At 47.0% G+C, this 23,405-nt stretch overlaps 1 pseudogene across 1 annotated transcript; it reads right to left on the bottom strand.

Annotated features, from left to right (window-relative positions):
* Positions 1–1,395: 1,395 nt before the first annotated feature.
* On the bottom strand, positions 1,396–21,871 carry LOC100627285 (cytochrome P450 4A24-like; annotated as a pseudogene). Its single transcript, XR_014808621.1, has 12 exons — positions 21,836–21,871; positions 14,013–14,141; positions 13,067–13,111; positions 12,485–12,612; positions 11,396–11,520; positions 10,872–11,026; positions 10,321–10,427; positions 10,046–10,236; positions 9,799–9,932; positions 8,834–8,898; positions 8,612–8,688; positions 1,396–2,425 (listed from the first exon to the last, which is right to left on the bottom strand). The product of XR_014808621.1 is annotated as a cytochrome P450 4A24-like (transcript).
* Positions 21,872–23,405: the final 1,534 nt, after the last annotated feature.

Here is a 23,405-nt window from a genome sequence, read left to right as displayed (position 1 = left end):
CTAGGAGCCCACGGTCTGGGCACAAATCCAGATAACAGTCAAGGCCGAGTAACCACCTGCACACCGACCTTCCCAGCCAAACCTTTCCCCCTTTCCTGGTCATTCTCTGGTCTCTGCCCTCAACCCCACTCCCAGAGGCCAAGCAAATAGATTTTCCATCACTGGTACATTAAAAAGGTTCAGCACTAGCACTAGGAGAGTAAAGAGAGCGAGTCTTCAGCATTCCCTAGTCTGAGTGGGACCAGCGCCAGCCCTTCTCCATCACCTCACACCAGAGAACTTGCCCAGCTTCCTGCCAAGGATGCTCCCCGCAATCCCTTGTATCCCACCCTCTTCCAGCTCTGAGCATCCACCTCTGAGCATCCACCTGAGCCCTTCTTGTGCAGAATGAACTAGCCGAGTGAGCTAGGAACCAGGGGACTGGGCTGAAGGTCCCAGCTGCAGGTCCCAGCTGGGGTGATGTCCCTTCAGCAGGCATATGGTGGCATCACCCCACCGGAGAGGGCTGCAGGGAGGTCTCCTGTGGCACCGAGGGCCCTGGGCTGGGAAGGACAGGGTGGGGATCAGAGGACGACCCTTGTGCAGAACCAGTAAGAGAGCAGGGGTGCTTACAGAGAGGCTGGGGAAGGAGTGCGAGGGGCCTGGGGCTGGTCAGGGCCCAGGGTTGAGGGAGAATGGACCAAACCCAGTCTCCAAGAGTGACCGGGTGGAAGAGGCCCCTCCTCCCTCAGGGTGGCCCAGCAGACAAGCCAGGGCTATAGGGGCTGTCCTGTGCGGGAGGGGCCGCCGTCTGGTCCCTGCCTGGGGTCTGACATCCTCTCACACTGGCCAAACCTTGTGGCCACCTGGTTCCTGCCAGTCCCTCCTGGACAGCAATTCATTGTTCCTCTGAGGAGCCTGCTGCTCCTACATGAGAAGAAAGGCTGACAAGGGACTGGTGACACGGTCAGGCTGGGCTCTTGTCCAATCTCACTGGGAGTGAAGCACTGAGCCCCTGAGCCCCCATGTGCCCCCAAGCCTGTAAGGCTTTCCTGCTCAGGAGCAGAGGGGCTCTGGCTGGGCCCCACTCTGAAGAAAGTGGTATGAGGAAGCCACCGCGGAGTGCAGGGGGGGTAGGCTCCTTCCTGGCAAGTGACAGGTGAGGGGTGACAGGTGTGAGCTTCTCCCCTCTGAGCCTTTGGAGACGAGCCCTTTCTCCTAACTCAGCTGCATCGGGAGCCTCAGGCTCTGGGCAGGGTGTGGGGCCTCAGGACCCCAGGGTGGGAGGTGGCAGGGGCACTGGGACACGCTCAGCCTGCTGGGGTCCTCCCCTCCTCATCTCCTCTGTCTTTCCTCCCTTCCATTCCTTCTCTCTCTTCCATCCATCCATCGCCTCTCAAAGGAAGACACACAGACTCCAGGTGACACAGCGAACTTTATCAGGGAGTCGGACAGAAGGGAGGCCACGTGAGGGACAAACATGTAGACCCCCAAGGCACGGGACAGATGGGGGCCCAGAGTGATGCTAGCCACCCAGGATTTGGCAGGCTGAGCAATGGCTGCCCAAGGCATCCACTTGGGATTCTCGGAGCCTCAGAATAGCTGTGTTTTCTCTGAGTGGGCCCGTGAGTCCACCAATGCCCTTATGAAAGTGCAGGTGATGTGAAGATGGACCTAGAGGGCCATTTAGAGATGGCACTGGATTTGAACGTGGAGGAGCCTCCAGGCGCCAAGGAATGCAAGGACTGCAGCTCTCAAGCCTCAACAAGGCAGAGAGAGAGAGAGAGAGAGTTTCTCTCCCATCCCTACATAGGAGTCCTGCCGACATCGTTGCTGTGGTCCAGCCACACCCATTTCAGATGTCTGATTCTGGAGCCATCAGCGACAAATTTTGTGTTGTTGTAAGTCACTAAACTTGTAAGAAAGTATTATAGCAGAAAGAAATGCATATATGGACAAATAGCCAGGCAGAAAGGAGGAAAGGCAAGGAGAAGACAGACTGCCTGGAGGACGGCAGGTGGTGGCTCTTGATGTGGACACTCAGAGATCCAGGTAGGTTAGTGACAGGTGGACTGATAGAGAGATACAGTGGCTGGAGAGAGGTGAGAGGGAGAAGGGCAGAATGTCCGATGGGCAGGAGGCAGGGCATGAAGTCGCCTTGCAGGTGGCCCAAGAGAAGTGGGATGTGGGCAAAAAAGGGAGGGGACCGGGTAGAGGGAGAGCAAGACAGGGTGGCCAGAAGGAGGCCCTCAGAGCTTGTCCTTGTCCCCACAGAGGTTATGGGAGCTTCCTGAGCTTCAGGTGGATCCCATTGTTGGACTTCAACACAACTCTTTGAATGGGAACTGGAATCCTGGAGGGGTTTGGTGCCAGCTCAAAGTGGAGCAGGGTTAGGGCCACGGCCACCTTCATCTCGTTCATGGCAAACTGCTTCCCAATGCAGTTCCTGGTTCAGGGAGGGAAAATGTAAGAAGTGGTGTCAAAGCGTGTTCTCAGCTGGGCAGACTTTGGCCCCTGAGCGCTGGCCAGAAACAGGGCATTCAGGGCTATCCATGTGGCCCAGGCTCAACCTCCTTTCCTGGCAGGTCACACTGGTCTTGCTGCCCAGCCTTGGTCCACACTGTCCTCTGACCTTTGAGGAAGCCCACCCCTCTCCAGGACCACCTCCTCACTCCTGCTTCTGCTCCCAGCCCTGGGAAATCCCTTGTGGAAGGTCAGTGCTCCAGCCACAGGGTCAAGGGAGTCGCTAAAGGTGACTTAGTGCTCTGTTCCCTGGTGCACAGGCAGTTTTTCGGTCTCAGGCCAGGCCAGGGCCCTTGAGGGGGTGGGGTGGGCCACACTCTCAGGCCCGCATCCTCTATGAGGACACACAGGGACCCTGATCCCCAGACAGGACACGACAGTTGTGTAAGGAAGTCAAATGCCAGTTCCTGGAGGGGCAACCCAGGCAGCCTGGCGGCTTCCTGGAGGGGCTACAGGTTATCAATCCTGAACCTCTTGAACCATTTGCCTCCAAATTCATGGTCCAGTCTCCTGCCCTCCCTTATCCCCTCAGTCAACCCACTTCTAGAGCCTTCCCCTTCTTCTGTAGAAATGTCCCTCCTGTCCAGACCTGGGTCTCCTCACCCGGCCTCTTCTGTGTCCCTGCCTCCCGTCCCTCTCCTGAAGGCTTGGCAACACCGGACCTGCCATGTTCTCCATCACAGGGAGGACACATCTGAATACCTTAGCTGGCATCAAAGCCCTCTTTGGGTTGTTCCTCACTCTCCTCTCACCTTACAGCTCCTCTTCCTCCCTCAGTTCCTGGGGAGGTCCCTAAGAATGCCCTCCCTCCACCTCTGCTGGCCACATGCTCAAGGATAAGTCCAGTGAGAGCCCGCCCTCACCCACTCTGCTGGGTGCTTCTCTTTCTCCCTGGTCCCCCAAGGCATCATCACTGTTCTACTCGAGGACACTTCCTGTCCAGTGCCCAGGACAGTGCCAGGAACATGGAACTGTCAACACTCTTCTCCATGACTCATTGAGTAAAAGACTGGGGGAATGAATGATGGCTATCTGAAGCAGAAGCATTTGTTGCTTGACTGGGGACTCTTGGAAGCAGGAACAGTGTCTCTCATCTCGGTGTTTCCATCTCTAAGTGATAGGGATAAAGCAGGATAGTTACACAGGTAGAAGTCCCAGTAGGGTGCCATAGATAAACAGAGAAACTAGGGAGACTGCTGTAAGTTAATGATGGCTCAAGAAAGCCATCAGAACGTGGATGGAGTGAAGCTTAAGCCTAAAATGACCCATAACAGCATGAGCTATTCCTCAGGTCGTTAAGCGAAAGATCAAATGAGGCCTGTGTTCAGTTCCATCGAGATGATGATCCTTGGGACCAAGGACAGGAATTTAAGGGCAGGATGACATTGCAGAGTAGGAGACCCTCTTTATATGGAAAGCTGAGATGATTCAACATATTTTAGCATATATTACTACACTTATGCTGATTTGAATAAGCACCAAGGCTGTCTTAGTTTGAAGTCATAGAGTCAAATACTCTCTTACAGGATAGGGAGGAGGAGGAGACAGGATTAAGATGGTGGAATAGAAGGACTGGAGCTCACCTTCTCTCAAAACAAAAAAAAAACCCAACAAAATTACAACCACAAGCTGAACAAACTTCAACCAAATGGACTGGAAACTTTCCAAAAAGATATCCTATTCCAGAAGACAAAGAGGAGGCCTCATCAAGATGGTAGGAGGGGTGATAAGCAACCCCATACTCACTGGGTGGGCAGCCCACAGACTGGAAAGTAGCTGTATCACAGAGACTCACCTACAGGAGTGAGAGTTCTGAGCCCCACGTCAGGTCCCCACACCTGGGGATCTGGCATTGGGAGAAAGGGCCCCCAGAGCATCTGGCATTGAAGGCCAGCAGGTCTTGTGTACAGGAGCTCCATGGGACTGGGGGAAACAGAGACCCCATTCTTGAAAGGCACACACAGGTTTTCATGTGCACTGGGTCCCTGGGCAAAGCAGAGGCTCCACAGGAATCTGGGTCAGACCTGACTGCAGTGCTTGGAGGATCTCCTGGGAAAACAGGGGGTGACTGTGGCTCATTGTGGGGGAAGGACCTTGGAGGCAAAGGTCTAGGGAATATTCATCAGAGTGTGTTCCTCTAGAGGTGGCCATTTTGGGAAAATCTGGCCCCACCCATCAGCTCTGAGATGCCCCAGGCCAAAGAATAATCCAGGTGGGATCACAGCCCCACCCATCAGTAAGCAGGCCAGCTACAGACATTCCCCCCTCACTTCCCCAGGCACACGGCCTCCTCTATTTTCACCCAGAGACAAAGCCCCACCCACCAGAGGGATAAGAATCAGCTCCACCTGCCAGGGGGCAGGCAGCAGTCCCTCCCATCAGGAAGCCTGCAGCAAGCCCCCATACCCACTTCAGCCACAAGAGGGGTGGACATCAGGAGTACAGCTCTTGTCTGCAAAAAGGAGACCACACCAAAAACCTATGAAAATGAAAAGGCAGAGAACTATACCTCAGACAAGGGAGCAAGAAAAAACCCCAGACAAACAGATAAGTGATGTGTAGATTATCAGCCTCCAGAAAAAAGACTTTAGACTAATGATAGTGAAGATGATGTAAGACACTGGAAATAAACTGGAGGCAAAGATTGATAAGTTACAGCAAACATTGCGCAAAGAAGTACAAGATTTAAAACTTAAGCAAGCAAAGATGCAAAATGCAATAGCTGAAAGAAGAGATTCATCAGAAGCAACCAACAGCAGAATATAGGAGGCAGAAGAATGAATAAGCGAGGTGGAAGACAGACTAGGGGAAATCACGGATGTGGAACCGAAAGGAGAAAAAAGATGGAAAAGAAATGAAGTCGGTCTCAGAGAACTCTGGGACGACATTAAATGCCCCAAGATGCGTATTATAGGGGTGCCAGAAGGAGAAGAGAGAGCGGAAGGTACAGAAAAAAAAATATTCAAAGTGATAATAGCCAAAAACTTCCCTAACACGGGGAAGGAACCACTCCCTCAAATCCAGGAAGCACAAGGAGGACCATATAAAATAAATCCAAGGAGGAACACCCGAGGCACATATTAATCAAACTCATCAAAATTAAAGACAAAGAGAAAATACTGAAAGCAGTTAAGGGAAAAGAAACAAATAACATAGAAGGGAACCCCGACAAGGTCATTGGCAGATTTTTCAGCAGAAACTCTGCAGGCCAGAAGGGAGTGGCACGATATACTTAAAGTGATGGAAAGAAAAAAACCTCCAACCAAGATCACTTTACCCAGCAGGGCTTTCATTGAGCGCTGAAGGAGAAATCAAAAGCTTTACAGACAAGCAAAAGCTAAGAGAATTCAGCACCACTAAACCAGGTTTACAACAAATACTAAAGGAACTTCTCTAGACAGAAAAGAAAAGTCCACAGCTGGAAACAAAAATACTACCAGTGACAAGGATCACCAGTAAATGCATATATACAGTAAAGGTAGGAGCTCACTCACGCACCACTATGCTACCCGAATCAGAAATCGTGCGAAGAGGAGGGTACAAATGCAAGACACTGGAGATGCACTTGCAGTTAAAAGACCAACAACTTCAAACCATCTCGTATGTGTATACAGACTCCTACAGAAAAATTTCAAGGGAACTGCAAACCAAAAATCCACAACACATGCCTACAAATAAGAAAGAGCAATTCAAATACAGCACTAAAGATAGTCATCAAGCCACAGGAGGAGAGAACAAGAGAAGAAGGGGAGAAGAAAGAGCAGGAGAGGAAAGAGGACCTAATGATGTAGGCCTGTGGGCTGCTAAAGAATGAGGAAGAAGGGGGTCTTTTCCCACTCTCCATTATCCTTGGACTATAAAAGTGTAGCCCACCTAATCCTTGGGGGCAGTCTTCTCACCTGCCTGCTCGTATCCCTCGCAAGTGTCCCATCTTTTGTTTCCCTCTCTCCTTTTAGGGCTGAACCCACAGCATATGGGGTTTCTCAGGCCAGGGGTCAAATTGGAGCTACAGCTTCTGGCCTATGCCATAGCCACAGCAACACCACATCCAAACCGGGTCTGTGACCCACACTGCAGCCCACAGCAATGCCGGGTCCTTAACCCACTGCGTGAGACCAGGACTCAAACCTGCATCCTCATGGATACTAGTCGAGTTCATTACTGGTGAGCCACAACAGGAACTCCAAAAGCATCCTATCTTAATAAATCTAGTTCTTGCCTATTACTTTGTTTCTTGCTGGATTTCTTCCACCATGAGTCACAAAGAACCTGAGCCTTAGTGAGTCCAGACATCAGGCTAGTGATTCTAATTAAAGAAAAAAAAGGGGGGGGGGAGTTCCCGTCCTGGTTCAGTGGTTAACGAATCCAACTAGGAACCATGAGGTTCCCTCAGTGGGTTAAGGATCTGGCGTTACCGTGAGCTGTGGTGTAGGTCACAGATGCGGTTTGGATCCTGAGTTGCTGTGGCTGTGGTGTGGGCCAGCAGCTACAACTCCGATTAGACCCCTAGCCTGGGAACCTCCATATGTCGCGGGTGAGGCCCTAGAAAAGACAAAACCAACAAACAAGCAAACAAACAAAAAAAGTGGATTCAAGTTCCAATCTGTGTTCAGGCTGGATTTGAATCAGAGGCATTTCTGTTTCTGCAGCACAGGACTTGGCACACAAAGACAGACAATAAGTTGTTATTTTAAAATTTTTTATCTTTTTTTATCTTTTTAGAGCTGCACCTGTGGCACAGGGAGGTTCTCAGGCTAGGGGTCCAACTGGAGCTGGAGCTGTTGGCCTACGCCAGAGCCACAGCAATGCCAGATCCGAGCTGCGTCTGTGACCTACACCACCGCTCACAGCAACGCCGGATCCTTAACCCACTGAGGGAGGCCAAAACCTGCAACCTCACGGTTCCTAGTCGGATTCGTTTCCACTGTGCCACGACAGGAACTCCTAAATTGTTTATTTTCGAATCAAGTTAATATTGGGAAAAAAAAGAAAACCCAATAGGATAAAAGTCAATATTAATTCTGACCTAGGACGTGAAGTGCCCAGGGAATCTTGCCTTCCAGAGGCAGATGCAGGATGCGCAGCCAAAGTCTACAAGGAAAGACTTGGACCCTGGCAGAAACCCGAGCCTAGAGCCAAATCTGGCAGGATGTCTGCTTTGGACCTGTTCTGTGACGGTTGAGTCACCAAATGAAAAATTCACAGAATTATGGATTTTGAAAAAAACTTATTTCTACTAAGTAATTACGAAGCTCTTGAAGTTTCCCTTTCTTGGGAAGCTCTGTGGCCTTTGAAGAGTTTTTTCAGCAGCCACTTTGGAGTGTATCGTTCACCTCAAGAGCTATTTCAAATGTGCTTTGTAAGGCATCTTAAACATGCATGTGTCATGTCCAAAGTGGAGCTTATTCTCTCAAAAGCAATCAATTGTCCTCCATATCCTGCTTTTTTGCCAGCATTAGACTAAGTAGATCCTGGGACTGTTGCGTATAACTCCCACTACATACAAAGAATACTGCTCACTGGAAAAGGGGTCACGGCTGTGTGAACATTAATATGCAGTCAAAGTTTTGGGGGGATAGCGTACAAAAGTAGAGGATGGACAAATGGGTTTGAAACGTTCTTCCAGTGGCATGTGTCCCTGTTCATGCATATGGCTTGAAGGCGGCTGGAAATGCAACCCCATGCAAATACCAGTGAGACCACGAGAGGCAGACTGTGGGATTCGGTAGAAAAGGCAGTTGGGTGGACTAAGAACGTGCACAGAGAGAAAGCCGGATTTTCAGGTAACCGATGAGGGTAACAGGAAACATCTGACCTTCATATTTCATGAAAAATTCTACGGCTGAAAAGGCACACGCCTAAAGCGAGGAAACCCCCAGAACACTTTGGAAAGGCCACTGACACGGAGATGTGTCCGGCTGCTGGGAGAGTCCGGAGGTCAGGAACTGGGGGGCGTGCTCTGAAGGCCTTTTTGTACATGGACACAGCCTCCTTCTCAACACACCAACATAAAGGGCATGATGGCACGTAGCACATATGGACACAGGTGGGGACAGACGTGGGGTCACACCCAGAGACACGCTGCTGACCCAAGTCCAGAGGGGCTCACCTGGATCCTCCTGAGAAGGGCATGAAGGCATGGCTGTGTCGAGCAGAACCCGGTGCAAACCGGGATGGGTCAAACTCCTGCAGAGAGAGCACAGGGGCCAGGAAAGTGGCGTCAAACTCCTCTCAGCCACAGCGGACAAGAATCCCAGAGAAGGAAGGAGCGGGAGGAGGTGTTGCTCTGGGGACAGCATCCCATCCCTCCTCCCGGGGACCCTCCTCATACCTCTGGGTTCGGCCACACCTGCGGGTTGTGGTGAAGGCCGTAAACGGAGAGCGAGAGGGTGATTCCTGTGGGGAGGGCAGGGGGTGAGAAGACTGATGGTTCCCGTGGCAGCAGGGGTTCTGTGCCTGCACAGAAGACTTGGCAGCCGCCATGAGAGCCACTCTCCATCACTCTGAATGAATGAGGCTGAGGCAGGGGAGGTGGGCTGGAGGTGATAGAGCAGGGGATCAAAGACCAGGAGCCCGGAACCATGACCCAGCCCTGAGAGGCCAAAGACCTGGAGGCTTCCTTTTAGGAGTGACTCGGGTGACAACTCCCACTTGTCAAGTGCCATCCGGGAGCCCCTGAGGAATAAACATTGACGCATCGACTCCTCACAGCAGTCCTCAAGGAAGGCACTCCTACCCACGTGTCTAGATGAGGACCCGAGCCTCAGAGAGGCCATGCGGCAGGTCTAGGACCCCACGGCCGGGAGGTGGCAGGGCTGGGCCTCAGTCCCAGTGGGAGGTGAGCCAGTGGGTGGCCTCCAGCCATGGCAGGGCTCTCAGACCTGGTCCTCAGCTGCTGTCTGCATCCCCCTGAGGGCTCCTCAGGGACTGGCCACCTGACCTGGGGACAGTGGGTTCCCGGAGCTCCCTCATTACTTGGACCCCTTATGGAATGAACCACATCTTCCCCTGCTTTTGTCTCCTTGTCTCCCAATTCTTCAGGTCCCAGGGAAATTGAATCTGAGGGCTCGATGAGAAGACGCCATTCTAGGGCTAGCATTTGTATGCTGAACTTTTGCTGTGTTCAATTTCTATATCAAGCATTTCACCACCGCATCCTAAATAGAGAGTCAATATCAATTAACTTGAGGCAGGAATGGGTCTGCAAGTGTGGCTGGTGGGCAAGTTCATGTGGATGTCTGATCTCCCATGTTTTCAGCGAGATGCTGAGGTTAGTGGGTGTGGTGACGCTCATACCTGCAGGTAAGGAGCGTCCATCAGGGAAGGTGATGGGCTTGCTGAGCTCTCTGCTAACTCCTGGTACTGGCGGATAGAGTCTCAGGGCCTCCTTGATGCACATGGTGGTGTAGGGCATCTGGTCCAGGTGGTCCCTGAACAAAGGCCATCCTGAGGCTGGGCAGAGTTGGGGAACGGGGGAGTCTCCACTCGCTGGGGGTGGGGGGTGGGCGGTCCGTGCGGGGCTCTCCGTCTCTGGGACACTCACCAGGTGATGGAGGTGCCGTCCCCCAGGAGGCCTTGGATCTCCTCCCGACATCTCTGCTGATGCTCAGGGTGGGAGGCCAGAGCATAGAGGATCCAGGAGATGCCACTGGCTGTGGTGTCATGACCCTCGAACATGAACGTGTCCACTTCGGCATGGAGGTCGGTGTCCGACAAGCTGTTCCCCTTCTCCATCTGAGGAGGCAGGGGGAGAGTGCAGCTTTGCCCCGTCCTCTGTGCTTCTGGGCAAAGCCTCAAGCCTATGCCCCCAACACTCACTTGGGCAAGGAGGAGGATGTCCAGGAAATCCAAGTGCCTCTTCTTCCTCACGTTCTCCATCTCTCCCTGCTTTTGCAGCTGCGCCTTCCTCAGCTGGATCACTCGGTCTGTTTTGGAACAGTGGTTCCCAGGCTGAGCTGAGAGCTCTGGGGGCCAGGTATATCATCCAGGGTATCCCCACTGCCCCTCGTGGCCCAAACTGGGTGTCAGGTGGATCAGGATGTGGGTGGGCAGGGGTAGCATTTTAAGGCTGAGACATCCAGCACCATGTGACACAGGATGGGGATCCCCTCATAGCAGTGTGCCTGAAGACTTTGGAAAGGGCATCTCAATCACCGATCACCAATGCTGTGTGACTCATGAAAATCCCTGCATAGCACCTGACACCCTGACATCTTGGTTCAAAGTCCCTACCCCAGGGGGATGCGCAGTGTCAGGTTATCTCTGCTACTAAAGGGACACAGGAGACTGGATCTGCCTCAGCATCAAGGCCAGACCCTTTTAGATGTTCCTGATGGAAGGAGAGGAACAGCCCAGAGCAGGAGCCGAACGTGTGTGTTGATGGGCCAGCTGGCAGGTGCGGCGGCTCTGGTGGCCTTCAGGACTCAGCCTGTAGATGACGTCATTGTGGAGGAAGGCACTCCTCCAGTGGGAGAAAATGAGATTTCTGAGGTCCCAAACGGCCTGGAGGTAGGAGTGGGAGTTCCTGAAGGGAGAGGATGCAGAAGAGACTTGACTGGTGGGAGTCACTGAGTTGGAGAAGGAGTAGGGCTCTAGGGGGAGGTGTCCTCAGTCAGTGGGACAGGCCGCCCTGAGGCCTTTGTCCTTCTGCCCTACAGTCCTCCGGACCCTCTACCTTTCACTAGTGGCCTGAGCATCCAGGTCACTGTGTCAGGGATCAGGATGTGTGACTGAGTCTAGGTTTGGTCTGGGTTGGAATTTGTCTGTGGTCTGGGGCCCCCTGCAGAATGTTGCTTTTTGTGCTGAAAAGCATCCCGCTGTCCCAAGTGCCTGCCAGGGTGGTCCTCCCCAGCTGGTGAGAACAAGCAGCTGCCACTGCAGGTGTGTCACTGACCCGTCTGTCTGGGCGCTGCCCTGGTGGCTGAAGGCGCACTTCATGATGGTGTCCAGGGTCATCAAGGAGACGGGTCCCACGATCTCCAGACGTGGGTCCTGGGCGACGAGCTGCTCCCACTTGTCCTGTGGTGGGAGGGGGACAGTGACCCTGTTCTGCTCCCCCAGAAGGCCTGTGCTGGCAAGGCCAGGCTCTCTCTCTGCCTTTGCACGTCTTCTGATGCGATGTCCTCACTTTCTTAGGGCATGTCGTTAGCAGTTTAAGGGTGTAAATCACATGTGTAATGTCATGGCTATGTTTTCAGAAACTTTTATTATATAAATAAACAACTTTCTTCCTAATATTTCAAATTCACATTAATTAGAAGCAATTTATGATATTAACCACCTTCTGCCCGACCAGAAAGCCTCCTTTCTCAGTGGACTAAGTGAAAGTCTTTATGTCCTGATAGCTGAGCTAGACAGCTGATGTCCAATGTGGTAGGCAAGTTTGTCAGGCAAGAGAAAGTAGAAGACTCTAGTACTGAGGTCCCTCACATGAGAGATCCCCTTTCCTTTCATCCGTAAAATGTCAGCCGAGACCAGGCGGTGGTCAAACAAAATCCTGATGTGGTGTCATGCGATGGAGGGACCCAGGTCTGAGAGTGTGGACCTGATCTCATTTCCTCCCATGAGTGGCTCAGTTCCATGCAGAAGCCCTGGGCCCTAGGCCAGAGCCCACCTGAGTGTCATTCTGGGATGTCCACGCTGTGTCTGAAGCTATCATTGGCTAGGTCAGCCATGGGCAGCTCGTCCTGGAACCCAGGGGAATGACACTTGCTCTAGTCCATGGTGTAAAGACATAAAGGTGGGAGGAGAAAGGACCCTGAATACGCCATGCTCCACCCTTCCCTTATCAATGACCAGAGTGTGTGTCCAAGGTGGTGCCTGGGTCTCATTCACTTTGGGAGAGCAGTGTCCACACTAAGGTTAGCTATATGATTCTGGGCTGTCTGTCTGATGGATGTCTGGGGGACACGAGTGTCTGAGAGTGGACTTTGTAAGCTGTTCTGGGTATGAATGTGTCCAGGTGAGAGAGGGATAGACTCACCAGCATCACCTGGACAGAGTTGGCCACAAGACACACATAGGGTTTTAGGATGTCTTAGTGGAAGGCTGGGGTCAGCATCTGCTGGTGCTGGAACCATGTCTGCCCATCCAGCAGAGGCAAACTATAACCTGGGTCACAGTTGGGAATGCATGTGGGGCAAGAAGCTGAATCAGAAGTATGGCTGGGAACAACATGGGAAAACCAAAGGTATCAAGAGAAGGCACATCATGGGCAAAGGCAGCAGGGGCCAGTACATTTCAGGAGTGTGAATATTCCAAATGGCTTGTGCATAGCATGTGACAGTTGGAGAAAAAGGTTGAAAAAGAGAAGGGGTCAGGTGATAGAAGGACTTAAATAAAAGTCATGGTGAGATCATTGGAGAAGCATGAGGAGTGAGCTGAAGAGGCTGAGCTTCAGGAGGGCTTTCGTCACCATTACAATGGGTGAGACTTTTGTCAGAAATGAGGCTTGATTCAGAGATGAGAGTGGTGAATGGTGCCAGCACATGTCTCATGAGCCAGAGAGGCAGCTCTTGGCAAAACTAACTGGGAGTATGTCTAAGTACTAGTTATATGTACTTACTAATACAGGGAGATAAGAATCTGTACATTAAAGTAAACTTTGGATCTGAAAGGTAAGGAAGGGCATTATAGAAAAGAGAGGGGGGGACCAAACAAGGCAGGCAGCCCCCAGAGCACCTGTGGTCCAGACCATGGGCTGCCAGCCCTTCCTGATGATTGTCACCTGGCAGTCTGTCTCAAGCCACCTCCCACTTGCCCCCATCCCTGACTTTCTTGGTCCTGATAGTCACTGTGGGCTCAGGAAGGCAGACTCTGTCCTAGCAGAAGATCCACAGGACTAAGATGGCAAATCAGCAAGAAACATAATCTCTGTCTTCAAGCCACAGAAGGCTGTGGTTTTCCTATAGCATGTGCTAGTTTAGCCATCCTATGACCCAGAAGTGCAAATCAGCATGCATAAGAATTTGTTTTTCAGAGAATTCCTGTCATGGCACAGAGGAACCAAATTCGGCTAGTATCCGTGAGTATGCAGGTTTGATCCCTGGCTTTGCTCAGTGGGTCAGGGATCCAGCTTTGCTCAGTGGGTCAGGGATCCAGCATTGCCATGAGCTATGGTGTAGGTTGCAGACACAAGCTCAGATCCTGCATTGCTGTGGCTGTGGCATAGGCCAGCATTTACAGCTCTGATTCGACCCCTAGCCTGGGAACTTCCATATGCTGCATCTGCAGCCCTAGAAAGAAAAAAAAAATTGTCTTTACCATCTGGGGATATTTATAAAAAGTCATCTCAATAGGGTTAAAAAAAGAAATAAGGAAAAAATACAGCCCCACACATCTGTTTAAACTCTCAGTTTAAGTGTATAATGTTGGACATGGGCTATATGTTTGGATGGTAGAGTTCAGGTGTTGAGGACTGAACTGCTAATCTCTTCTGGAATTTTCCAGACCCAGATGCATGTAGTGAAGGAGGAAAAGATGCTCCACCTGGGATCACATTTTGCTCTCACCAGATCTCCCCAGGACCACCTTCATGTACTCACCAGATGAACCTTGCTCCCCCACAGCCAGCGGGGACAGGCACATGGGAAGTTCTCCATCCTTCTCAGTACCTCTTGAAGCTCCTGGTCCTTCAGGTACTTTAACAGAGGGAAAGTCAAATCAGTACAACTTTCTCTTTAGGACAAGTGCTTAGAGTGGTGGTGAAATAGGACAGCAACTGGGAGAGTGTTCTGGATCAATCAGTAGCAGTTAGGAGTTTGGAACTGTTTTTGGGAAGCTGAGCTCTGATCTGGATATTGCTCTCCTGCAGAAACTTGGCCTAGGGCCCTATCCTGGCTTTACATGGGCCATCTGTGGGCCCTCCTCAAAGCTGCCTTCAGAATCTTACACATAGTAGGTGCTTGAGGAAGTTTAGTAATGGGCTCCATGGTATACAAGTGTTTTTCAGAGACTTATCTTAGAGTTACTGGTTACATTGAGCCCCCTCAAGTCCATTGGTTGCAATCTTAACCCCAGTCCCTCATAATGTGACTTTATTTGGAGATAAGGTCTTTATGGGGTCATCAAGTTTAAGTGAGGTCCTAGGGTGGGCCCTAGTCCAGTACGACGAGTGTCTTTATAAAAAGGGGAAATGTGGACACAGAGTTACACAATCAGAGAGAAAATGATGTGAAGAGACATATGGAGAATTAGTGATTTACCAGTCAAGGAGAAAGGCCTGGAATAGGTACTTCCTGCCCAGCATGCAGGAGGCACCAACCCTGCCAAAACCTTGATTTTGGGCTCTAGTCTCTAGAACATGAGACACTAAATTCTGTTGTTTCAGCCACCCAGTTTGTGGTATTTGCGGCAGGCTTCTGAACTAGTACAACTCTATAATACTCAAGGCAAACCTGTATAAGGGAGGGATGATTGCATGATCCTGTGTCACTGCAGAGTGAGGAAACCATATTAAGGATACACCAGGTGAGCTGCACTTAAACTTTAGCCTGCTGACCCCAAGCTGTCCTCCCCAGTGTTCTCAAGTCTCCCTAGGTATTTCTATTATTATGTTTCAACTTAGTGTTCTAATTATGGGGCACTATGTTGGCTAACTTACCTTTCATAGTTGTCATCCCAGTGTTTGCAGAGCCAGCATAGAGAAAGATTCACAGGGATTATGCTTCATTTTAAAGAGAATCAGTAAGCACATGAAGAAAGAATAACATTTAAAAAATAACCCATTTGAAGGGGGGATGACATCAGAAGCAAGAGAGGCTACAACTCAATTGTCTGCAAAAAGGAGACCACACCAAAAATCTATACAGAATGAAAAGGCAAAGAATTATGACTCAGATAAGGGAGCAAGAAAAAGCCCAGAAAAATAGCTAAGTGATCTGGATATTATCAACCTCCAGGAAAAGGACTTTATGCTAATGATAGTGAAGATGATGTAAGACACTGGAAATAAACTGGAGGCAAAGATTGATAAATTACAAGTAAAATTGAGCAAATAAATACTACATTAAAGGATTAAGTAAGCAGAGATGCAAAATACAATACCTGAAATAAAAAATTCATTAGAAGCAACCAACAGCAGAATACAGGAGTCAGAAGAACAAATAAGTGAGGTGGAGGACAGACTAGTGCAAATCACTGATGTGGAACAGAAAAGAGAAAAAATAGTGAAAAAAATGAAGACAGTCTAAGAGAACTCTGGGACAACATTAAATGCCCCAAGGTCCATATTATAGAGGTGCCAGAAGGAGAAGAGAGAGTGAAAGGTACAGAAAAAAATATTTGATGTGATAATAGCCAAAAACTTCCCTAACATGGGGAAGGAACCACTCCCTCAAATCCAGGAAGCACAATGAGGACCATATAAAATAAATCCAAGGAGGAACACCCGAGGCACATATTAATCAAACTCATCAAAATTAAAGACAAAGAGAAAATCTTGAAAGCAGCTAAGGGAAAAGAAACAAATAACATAGAAGGGAACCCCGACAAGGTCATTGGCAGATTTTTCAGCAGAAACTCTGCAGGCCAGAAGGGAGTGGCACGATATACTTAAAGTGATGAAAAGAAAAAAACCTCCAACCAAGATCACTTTACCCAGCAGGGGTTTCATTGAGCGTTGAAGGAGAAATCAAAAGCTTTACAGACAAGCAAAAGCTAAGAGAATTCAGCACCACTAAACCAGGTTTACAACAAATACTAAAGGAACTTCTCTAGACGAAAGAAAAGTCCACAGCTGGAAACAAAAATACTACCAGTGACAAGGATCACCAGTAAATGCATATATACAGTAAAGGTAGGAGCTCATTCACGCACCACTATGCTACCCAAATCAGAAATCGTGCGAAGAGGAGGGTACAAATGCAAGACAAAGTAGATGCACTTGCAATTAAGAGACCAAAAACTTCGAACTTAGACTCCTATATAAAAACTTCAGGGGAACTGCAAACCAAAAATCTACATACACATATACTTAGATATACATACAAACAAAAAAGCAATCCAAATACAACACTAAAGATAGTCATCAAACCACAAGAGGAGAGAACAAGAGAAGAAGGGAAGAAAAAAAGAGCAAGAAAACCAAATCCAAAACAGTTAATAAAACGGCAATAAGAACATACATACCAATAATAACCTTAATGGTAATATAATGGTAAATGGACTAACTGCCCCAACCAAAAGACATACACTGGTTGAATGAATACAAAAACAAGAACTATATATATGCTGTCTTCAAAGACCCACTTCACTTCTAGGGACACATACAAATTGAAAGTGAGAAGATGGAAGATAATATTCCATGGAAACAGGAATCAAAAGAAAGCTGGAGTAGCAGTATTCATATCAGACAAAAGATACCTTAAAATAAAGAGTATTATAAGAGGCAAAGAAGGACACTACATAATGATCAAAGGATCAATCCAAGAAGAAGATATAACTTTTGTAAATATATATGCACCCAACATAGGATCACCTCAATATATAAGGCAATTGCTAACAACCTTAAAAGGAGAAATTGACAATAATGCAATAATAGTGGGGGACTTTAACACCCTATTTACACTAATGGACAGATCATCCAGACAGAAAATCAACAAGGAAACTCAGGCCCTAAATGATGCATTAGACCAGATGGACTTAATAGATATTTATAGGACATTCCATCCAAAAGCAGCAGAATACAAATTCTTCTCAAGTGTACAGGGAATATTCTCTAGGATTGATCACATTCAGGGTCACAAATCAAGACTCGGTAAATTTAAGAAAATTGAAATCATATAAAGCACCTTTTCAGACCACAAAACTATATGACTGGAAATCAAACATCAAGGAAAAAAAAAACTGCAAAAGTAGAAACACATGGAGACTAAAGAACGTGCTGCTAAACAACCAATGGATCACTGAAGAAATCAAAGAAGAAATTAAAAAATACCTAGAAGCAGGAGTTCCCATAGTGGCACAGCAAAACAATCCAACTAGAAACCACGAGGTTTGGGGTCAATCCCTGGCCTCACTCAGTGGGTTAAGGATCCAGCATTGCCACGAGCTGTGGTGTAGGTCACAGACACAGCTTGGATCTGGCATTGCTGTAGCTGTGGCATAGGCCAGCAGCTGTAGCTCTGATTAGACCCCTAGCCTGGGAACCTCCATATGCCACAGGTGCAGCCCTAAAAAGAACAAAAAGACACACACACACAAAAATACCTAGAATCAAATGACAACAAAGACACAACACTTTAAAACCTATGGGATACAGCAAAAGCAGTTCAAAGGGGGAAGTTTATAGCAATACAAGCCTACCTCAGGAAACAAGAAAAAGCTCAAATAAACAACCTAACTTTACATCTAAAGCAGCTAGAGAAGAAGAACAGACAAGACCTAAAGTCAGCAGAAGGAAATAAATCATAAAGATTAGAGCAGAAATAAATTAAACAGAAATGAAGAAAACCACAGAAAAGATCAATAAAACTAAAAGCTGGTTCTTTGAAGATATCAACAAAATTGATAAATCCTTAGCCAGACTTATCAAGAAAAAAACATAGAGGACTCAAATCAATAAAATTAGAAATGAAAAAGGAGAAGTTACAATGGACATCACAGAAATACAAAGGATCATAAGAGACTACTATATGCAATTATATGCCATTAAAACAGAAAACCTAGAAGAAATAGACAAATTCTTAGAAAAGTACAATCTTCCAAGACTAAACCAAGATGAAATAGAAAAGATGAACAGACCAATCACAAGGACTGAAATTGAAACTGTGATTTAAAAACTTCCAACAAAAAAAAGTCCAGGACCAGATGGCTTCACAGGCAAATTCTATCAAACATTTAGAGAGGAGCTAAAACCTATCCTTCTGAAATTATTCCAAAAAATTGCAGAGGAAGAAATAGTCCCAAACTCATTCTATGAGGCCACCATCACCATGATAGCAAAACCAAGCAAAGATACCACACACACACACACAAAAATTACAGGCCAATTTCACTGATGAACATAGATGCAAAAATCTTCAACAAAATACTAGCAAACCAAATCCAACAATACATCAAAAGGATTGTATGTCATGATCAAGTGGGATTTATCCCAGGGATGCAAGGATTCTTCAATATCCACGAATCAATCAGTGTGATACACTACATTAACAAACTGAAGAATAAAAACCATATGATCTTCTCAATAGATTCAGAAAAAGTTTTGACAAAATCCAACACCCATTTCTGATAAAAACCCTTCAGAAAGTGGGCATAGAGGAAATCTACCTTAACATAATTAATGCCATACATGACAAACCCAGAGCTAACATCATTCTCAATGGTGAAAAGCTGAGATCAGAAACAAGACAAGGATGTCCTCATCACTACTATTCAACATAGATTTGGAAGTCCTAGCCATGGCAATCAGAGAAGAAAAAGAAATAAAAGGAATGCAAATTGAACAGGAAGAAGTAAAACTATCACTATTTGCAGATGACATGATACTACACCTAGAAAATCCTAAAGACATTAGCAGAAACTGTTAGAGCTCATCAATGAATTTGGCAAAGTTGCAGGATACAAAATTAATACACGGAAATCAACTGCATTTCTATATGCTAACAACAAAAAATCAGAAAGAGAAATTAGGGAAAGGATCCCATTTACTATGACATCAAAAAAGAATAAAGTACTTAGGAATAAACCTACCTAAAGAGACAAAAGATATGTACTCTGAAAACTGTAAGTTGCTGATGAAAGAAATCAAAGATGACAAAAACAGATGGAAAGATATACCATGCTCTTGGATTAGAAGAATCAATATTGTCAAAATGACTATACTACCCAAGACAATCTACAGATTCAATGCAATCCCTATCAAGTTACCAAGGACATATTTCACAGAAATAAATAGAACAAAATATTTTAAAGTTTCTTTGGAAGCACAAAAGACCCAGAATAGCCAAAATCATCCTGAGAAAGAAAAATGGAGCCGGAGAAATCAGGCTCCCTGACTTCAGACTATCTACAAAGCTACAGTCATCAAAACTGTATGCTACTAGCACAAAGACAGAAATATAGATCAGTAGAACAGTATAGAAAGCCCAGAATTAAACCCATGTACCTAGAGTCAACTAATCTATGACAAGGGAAGCAAGAATATACAATGGAGAAAAGACAGCCCCTTAAAAAAATGGTGCTGGAACAACTGGTCAGTCACATGTAAAAGAATAATATTAGAACACTTCCTAACACTGTACACAAAAATAAACTCAAAATGGATTAAAGACCTAAATATAAGACCAGATACTTTGTCTACCAGGTTTTCCATTGCTCTCTTGTCATAGAAACTCTTGGGTGGGTATTAGGATGCAATACACACATCTTTAGACTTCATGCCCATTGCCACTTATCCATCCACATGCCTGTTTCCCAGACCTCCTTGTCCTATTTTCTAATCTTTCTCCCTCCAGATCTCAGTCAAGCCATCCAAGCCATTTGCCCCTGCTCACAAGTCTGTACATAGTCTTTTTCTTCTTCTCATTAAATGGATGATCAGATGTACTTCACAAAGTTCTGTCCATTAGGAAGATTTCCTCTCATTTATGCCCTTCAGAACCACCCCTGAATGAGCTGCAGAGGAGCAGCAGTCATTATCAACTTGCACCCATAGACTGAAGCAACACATCTGTGCCTCACACTTAGCCTTTTTCTCTTCCATCAGTAAGTCATAAAAGACCCCACATGCAGCTATTGGTATGAACTGAGGGTTCAGCTACTGGTATGGATCTGTACTGAAAAATGCCCGTTTTAGAATAGAGAAAACTGAGTATCCAAAGAGGTGATGTAGCCTGTTCAAGGCTACACAAAGAGCAAAGAACACCTCATTATTTGAAACTGGTTTGTTCTGAATACGGAATCAGAATTTTAACTAGTATATTATATTTCATGAGTGGGTTTGCCAAATACCTCATGCAAATGCCTTCTTAATTACTTGGACGAAACCCTCAGTTAACTTTTGGATTACTTTCTCTTGTATATAGAGTAAGAGCCCATCAAATATCTCCATGTTCTTATCCTCAGAACCTGTGAATATGTCACCTTACATGACAAAAGACAGTTTGTAGATGTGATTAAATTTAATACTTTGAGATAGGCAGATTTTTAGGGGAAAGAATTTTTTTGCTGTGGTTTGTGGCTGGTTCTGGTAGTATTTTTCTAGCATAGTGCTTTGAGGTACAGTGGCTGAAATGGGAGAGGGTGTCAACTAGAAAGAACTGTGACCTTGGCAATAACCTCAACGAGGGGCCCTGACTGAAGCTTAGGCAAGATCAGTGGTACCTCAGCACCACTTCCAGGTGGCTTCGCACAGAACAAAACCAGTTACCAACAGTGCCACCTGTGGCAGTGGCAGTGAGAGCAATGACTGTAGCCTGGCTAGCAGAATCTAGTCTGGACTTGACCACCTTTTTCCTGACATGGAGGACTTGGGAGTGGGGAATGTGCAGGAAGAAACTCTGGCTGAAACTCTGTGCCTGTTTGCACTCCTGGTATGAAATGAACCCCTTTCTTTTTTTTTTTTTTTTTTTTTTTTTTTTTTTTTTTTTGCTTTTTAGGGCCACACCTGCAGCATGTGGAAGTTCCCAGGCTAAGGGTCCAGTCGGAGGTATAGCTGCTGGCCTACATCACAGCCAGAGCAATGCCAGATCCGAGCCATGTCTGCGACCTACATCACAACTTGTGACAATGCCAGATCCTTAACCCACTGAGAAAGGCCAGGGATCGAACCTGCACCCTCATGGATACTAGTTGGATTCTTAACCCTGGAACCACAATGGGAACTCCTAGAGTCTAATTTTTGATGAGTCTGGCATAACAAGAATGAGGACTTTTCCCAAAACCCATGATGGTTTTGAAGCAAGGCATTGACTTGACCAAGGTCTGACCTACAACCATGGCAGCACACAACTTGAGAGGATGGGGCAGGGGGAAGACAAAAGCTTCCTGACCTCCCATAATAAAGAGAACTGACATCCACCCTGACTCTCAAAATACAGGCTAAAGAAGAGTCTTTGGAACATGCGTAGGGTGTTTGTTCTACCCTGGAGTCTGGGGGACCTGGATCTAGCCTCATCACTGTACCCCAACTTTCTGCAATGGGCCTTGATCCACACCCTGACATGACTTCCTCATCTGGGCCCAGATATTAGAATCCCTTGTAGACGGTCAGGTGGGTCTATTTGACTTGTGTAAACTGCCCCCTGCCCCAGGCAGCGTATTTGTTCTGTGTCCTCAGCTCAGCCCCTTCAATACTGGCTGGTTGTCTGACCTCCACTCTCTCCTTTCTTACGTTCATTTGCTCCTTCTTCCTCCACAACTCATGCATGCCCTCCAACAAGTTCTGGAAAATCCTGGCCAGAGAGGGCTGGCACAAATGTGAAACACATGCCCGTGTCTTTGCCACAGGTGCTGAGAGCCCAAGCTGGGATCAGAGACCTGGATTAAGTCTCACTTGTACATCCAGTGCCGCCCCCCGCCCCGGGCACGCTCTGTGAGTCCATGTTCTTATCTGTGAAATGAAGCTTGTGTTGCCCTGCATTTCATAGAATTATCGCAAGGATTAGCAGAAGATTATTTCTGAAAGTGACATATTTTTGTAAGCTCTTATTATTTCCACTTCCTTGTACTCCAGGTATGGATTTTCTTTTTAATTACAAGAGCCTACAAGTCCATTTTCTCTAAAGTAAGTCCCTTTGTCTGTAACAAAAATAAAGTCCTTTACCTAATCTTGTTACTTAGCTCATATCTTTACATTTGAACATCTTTCTGTTAAAAAGCTTTTGGCTGTGCTTTTCAGTTTTTTAGCAGCACATAGGGTAGTGTCTAGCTTTCAGCTTCATTCACCCCACCATTTCCCCAAGAGTGGTAGCTGCTGTAGCTGGTTCATTCAGAATTTTTGAAAAGGGAAGGATGAAAGCATGAAGAAGAGGTTTGAACTGTGGCTCATTCATTCACTTAATAAACATTCAGTCAGTGGGAAGCATGTGGTAGATGGTAAACTCCATGACCGTGTCTCTAGCTCTTTGCATTTTGGCTTATTGATAGGATATGTATGTGTTTAATATACATATTGTTTGTTCAATGTATGTTTGTATAATGGCTGAATGGCATACGCCTTACTTCACTTCCTTGGGTTTCCCTGGTTGGAACTCTGGTTTTTCTAAGAATTACAGTATATAAAAACAATAAAAGCATGTGTGACTCATGGCTCCAGCATTGTGCTCAGCGCCATGCATTGAATTCTCACAGTAACTGCCAGTGATAGGTGCTGTCACCATTCCCATGCGTTACCGTTGGGGAAACCGAGGCTTAGAGAGGTTGCCACTTGCTTAGGTGCCACGTGAACGGAATGTCGTGTTCTGAAAACATTCTTCCAGCCACAGGGCAGCACGTCGCAGCAAGCGTGTCAGGGGTTTGAGCTCTAAGTAGATTCGACCCAAAGCAGGACAATTGTTGGAGACATTTATCCACATGTCCCTCTTTCCCGCCCCCATGTACTCCTGGGATTTCCTGTCCTGGGGAAGGTTTAATGCAGGGCAGGCAGGGCAGAAAGGCTGGTTTCTTCTCTTGCTTTGTTTTCCACTGGCTGCCATCCAGATGCTATGCTCCCAACTCTGAGCAGTTTTAGGCAAAAGCGTATTCAAGTATCACTTTGTTATTCAATGATAGAGGGATTACTTAGCAATTTTAACATCAAGAACTAACCTACTGATGTGGACATATGTGCATTTCTTCCTCCAACCCAATTACTGCAAGTGGAGGAAAATCTATTGTAAAAAACATAAAGGTTGCAAAAAAAAAACGCATATCAACTGATCCATCAGAACTTTTACTAATACAATGAAGGCTTTGAATAAAAT

Source organism: Sus scrofa, chromosome 6, assembly GCF_054392235.1.
Source record: "Sus scrofa isolate SSC_HxYL_T2T_F1_AM1 chromosome 6, Sscrofa_HxYL_maternal_Yorkshire_Landrace_v2.0, whole genome shotgun sequence".
Classification (NCBI taxonomy): Eukaryota; Metazoa; Chordata; class Mammalia; order Artiodactyla; family Suidae; genus Sus; species Sus scrofa.
The sequence above is the reverse complement of the archived record's forward strand: the minus strand, read 5'-3'. Positions and strand labels throughout refer to the sequence as shown.